This window comes from Cucumis melo, chromosome 3, assembly GCF_025177605.1.
Source record: "Cucumis melo cultivar AY chromosome 3, USDA_Cmelo_AY_1.0, whole genome shotgun sequence".
NCBI lineage: Eukaryota > Viridiplantae > Streptophyta > Magnoliopsida > Cucurbitales > Cucurbitaceae > Cucumis > Cucumis melo.
The window spans coordinates 13,025,567-13,029,847 of NC_066859.1; the positions used below are offsets into that span (position 1 = coordinate 13,025,567).

Below are 4,281 nucleotides of genomic sequence, written 5' to 3' on the forward strand. Positions count from 1 at the left end.
AAAATCGACATTAAAGAGGCCAACAATGTTGGTTTATAACCAACATTATAGATCCAATATTGGTTTATATCCGACATTATAGATCCCCAATAATGTCAACTTAAAACCGACATTAAAGCCTTGTTTTTTAGTCCATTTTTACAAATTTTTTTTATTTAATTGTTCTACTATTGTCCATTTTTTATAAACCAACATTAAAGTCTTGTTTTTAGTCCACTTTTACAAATTTATTTTTATTTAATTGTTCTATTATTGTCCGTTTTTTATAAACCGACATTGGGTCTATATAGATAAATATTTTTTTCACTCTAACAAATCAATAAAATTAATATTATTTTAGAAACAATAATATTTGTCTTTTACATTTATATACACAAAATGAAATTTCAATATTGGGTTTATATATACATTCTACAACAGTACATGAAACAAGATCTTAATGACTTATATAAGAAATCCTTAACGCCTTCTCAATCTTCAACGATAGTTCGGCTATCTATACAATCACGTAGCTTTCAATCTGATATGACTTCAATCATTCTGCAAGCAATATCAAAATAAACCATTTAATTTTTAGAATTCTAACAAGGTAGCTTTGAAAAAAATATGGCATCCTAGTAACTTCAATGCACTAAATAGTTCAGTGGTTAGAGCTAACCTTCTCTATGTTCACAATCATAATTCTTACGCATCTGATGCTGTAAATATACCTCTCTCTAAAGTAATGCAACTTCCTACATTATTAATAACACACACCTCATTTGATATAGATCTGGAGGAAAATAGTCAAATGAAATTAACTTAAATTTGCACCTCATTTGATATAGATCTGGAGGAAAATAGTCAAATGAAATTAACTTAAATTTGCATCTACCTGCTCAAAAGTTTGGCTTATAAAGAAACACCCCAAAGCAGCAACCTGATAAATTTGAAACACAGATTAATTGCATGTATTTTGTCACTGATGCTCGAAAGGGAAATTAAGTTTTCGGAATAAAATTAAATAATCAAAGCAAGCAGTAAAGACAAAAGCAAATAATTCAAATTAGAACATAAATCTTCGGTAGAGATAATGAAACAACATACTTGTAGATCTTCAACGTTTCTATTGCCATAGTGAAAATGAAATAGATCTTCTACCTATAAAAATTCAGCCGAGAATTGCAAAAGTTCATGTAAAACATTAAATATATAACCCACTTGAACATAAGCCAAAAACACACATTTATTAAATGGGTTGATTCACTTGGGCAGGCTACAGACATTACTATTTCTTATGTCGTCAAAAACTCTAATCATCATAAATAAATACAACCAAACGCAAAAGTTAAAAAAAAAAAACTGTCTAGAACAGGAAATGGAGAATCAAATTGTTCCAGCGTTCATACAACTTGCTGGGATGAAATTTTGTATAAAAAGATCCAAAAGCCAGAACAAGATACACATAGCAAAATGATAAAGGCTAAAATATATTAACATATGCTTCCATATATGAGAATGATGCAGAAGATGGTTTAAAAATTTTCATCAATCCCAAAAAACCTAGTCAATTGTTAAAACATCACCCATCTACAGTAAGGTTATGAAAGCAAAACTTGTTTCTCTTTTCTAAGTGTTGATATCTTACAGATATAAGCCCCTATTTAGAAGATAAATCTTTCATAGAATCAGAAGAAAAACTAGATTCAGTAATCGTAAAGCTGGCACCACAAAATACATTAATACTAGTACCAGATACTTTACCATAGACAATTTCATTCAAATCACCAAGTGATAGAGTCCTCTCCAACAATTGAGCCAACATTATTAGAGTCCGTGTGTGAAATTATGTTATACTGGTAAAGATACATAACCAGAAAATAGAACGAATTCAAACAACCAAGTCAATAGTAAACATCTAAGGCCATAACGATTCATAAAGTGATGTCATTGAGAAGTTAAAAGCACCATAAATGCAAACTACTTACTAATGTACAATAAGCCAAAAAATAAACCGTGAGAAAGACGATAGCTTAAAGAAAGTACTAATTTACTTCAATAAATAATTTTCATCAAATACTATTTTCTATTTAAGAATTTCAATTTTCATCAATTGTATAAATCCCCATAGAAAAAATTGTTATAACTGACATCTAGAACACACAAAAACAATAGTTCATTTGCATTTAACAATTGATTGGTAAACAAACAACTTATTCATATTCAAATGTTGATCAACAAATAAATGACACAAAGCATGTTGGCGATAGAGAGGAAAACTTGACACTTCCAGATATACTTCACCTGGTTTAGTCAACGTTGATCAACCTATAATGAATAATAGTCAACAAGTCTAACCTTCCTTAACACATCATGGTTGATGGATAATAGCTCACCTTAATACCTACAAGAAAACAAATAATAATAAAAACATTTATGTGTGTCAATATCACTCACACTACAATGACAACAAATTGAATACGAAGATAATTAATACCAAAAGAATCTCACTATTACAATGGGTAGTAAATCTCAAGGTTGCTACCAAGCTCAGTAAACCTTCCATCTGAAACTCAGTAAACCTCAACAATGGCAAAACAGAGACAATAAAAAGAATTAAAGTCGTTGTCTCTATGGATGAAGACGTTAAGTTGCTTCTGAAAAATCAAAACAAACATGTTAATTCTTTGTTAGAAGAATGAATTTTAACATTAGTGTCAACAAAAACAATGTGAAATCAAAACCACCTCAATCACTTAGCTTTACATATTTTATATATCATTGTGACATTCTTTCAAACACCTTGCCTGCAGCAAATTGAGTTTCACTTTAAGCTCTCCTTTCTCCATGTTTTAACCTTTAGAAATATTGTCCAAGAAATAGTATAAGATTCACAAAAAAAAAAAATGAAAAGTTAAAATGTACCAGTAAAAAAAAAAAAACAACTTGACTGCTACAAATTCTTAACACTACTCAATGAAGTAACACTACTACTATGGCCCAAGTGAGCAAGCTCTTGCCGTAAGGTTCCAATGTGTAGCAGCAAGCCTTGGATTCTCATAATTAAACTAAATAATTTAGAATGATTTAGAATATTGAACTTGAAAATAAATGGTAAAAATGTTAAAAGAATATTTTATGATTTTAGTAGTAAAGATTTTGACATATAGTTTTATACATTCTCCAACAAATCTGTTAAAATAGGTATCAATTTTACCAAAAATAAATAAAATAAAATATATTTAATAATAAACATATATATCCATAAACCTTACAGCAAAGCCGAGCAACACGGTCGATGAAGAGTTCATTTTGCTTAGTAAAACCAATGCCATTAGAAGTCCCAAAAATTCCATCTTCAACCCTCTGGTTCGACTTTTCAACCTAAAACAATATCAAAATACATTGATTCTAAATCCATTTTATTTATTAAAAATAATAATAATAACAATAAAAAATAAATTGATTACCTTCTAGGGCGGGGCTTTAGTTTTGGATTTAAAAACAGCAAGAGTGGTGAAACCATGCACCGACAAAGAAACAGAGTGATTCGACAAAGGATTGAAAATATGAATTTGAACATGAACTTATCCCCTAGAACTCTAATGAATTAAATTGGGAAATAAAATTAAAATGCAAGTTTCTTCTTAGTAGCCGCCATAATTTTCCTACTTTAATGGTTTAGTTTCACTCAAGAACCAACTAAAGTTAAGCATATTGTTCGTTTCTTCCGATTCAAAACAGAGAAATGAGGTTTTAATTGAATTAGGTAAGATAGAAAAAATACCTGTTTTGGAGAATCAAAATCAAGATCTTAATGGCAAGGAATGAAGCGATTCGAGTGAGGTGGCGGGCGATGATGAGATTAAACAACATATAAGATCAAACATTAAACGAAGGCATGATGGTGGATGACTCGACGGTGGTGGTTCGACCCTAAACCCTAAAGTGAGATTGGGAAGAAAGGGAAGAAAGGTCTGAGAGCATAAAGTGAGAACAAGAAATGGTAAGATGTGAAAAGTAAATGAGATTTAATGTCGCTTCTAATTTTATTGACTTAATTTTAAATAATTAAAAAATTAACCATGGCTTTAATGTCGGTTTTAAACCGACATTGAAGCTCCCTCTTTGATGTCAGTTTAAAGCCGACAATAAACATCCGCATTTTAAAAAGCAACATTAAAGACCTGTTTTCATTTTTTCCAACGGACATCAAAGCCTATATTTCTTCTAGTGCGTCTTTCACTTGGCTTCAACGCCTAATAACTTGGGGAGAAAGAACTTAAAACATAAGTCAAATGG

General features: G+C 30.3%; 1 long non-coding RNA gene across 18 annotated transcripts; it reads right to left on the minus strand.

The window, feature by feature from the left end:
* Positions 1 to 316: 316 nt before the first annotated feature.
* LOC103488642 (uncharacterized) lies at positions 317 to 4,007 on the minus strand. 18 transcript variants are annotated; one of them, XR_007819389.1, is made up of 10 exons: positions 3,767 to 4,003; positions 3,450 to 3,463; positions 3,255 to 3,363; positions 2,491 to 2,836; positions 2,338 to 2,383; positions 1,744 to 1,835; positions 1,087 to 1,140; positions 875 to 919; positions 659 to 734; positions 317 to 540 (listed from the first exon to the last, which is right to left on the minus strand). It is a non-coding gene; the product is annotated as an uncharacterized LOC103488642 (long non-coding RNA). The 18 variants fall into 18 exon arrangements; XR_007819387.1 differs by having other exon boundaries at positions 2,284 to 2,383; XR_007819383.1 differs by having other exon boundaries at positions 1,087 to 2,383; positions 2,491 to 2,636; positions 2,727 to 2,836; positions 3,250 to 3,363; positions 3,767 to 4,007.
* Positions 4,008 to 4,281: the final 274 nt, after the last annotated feature.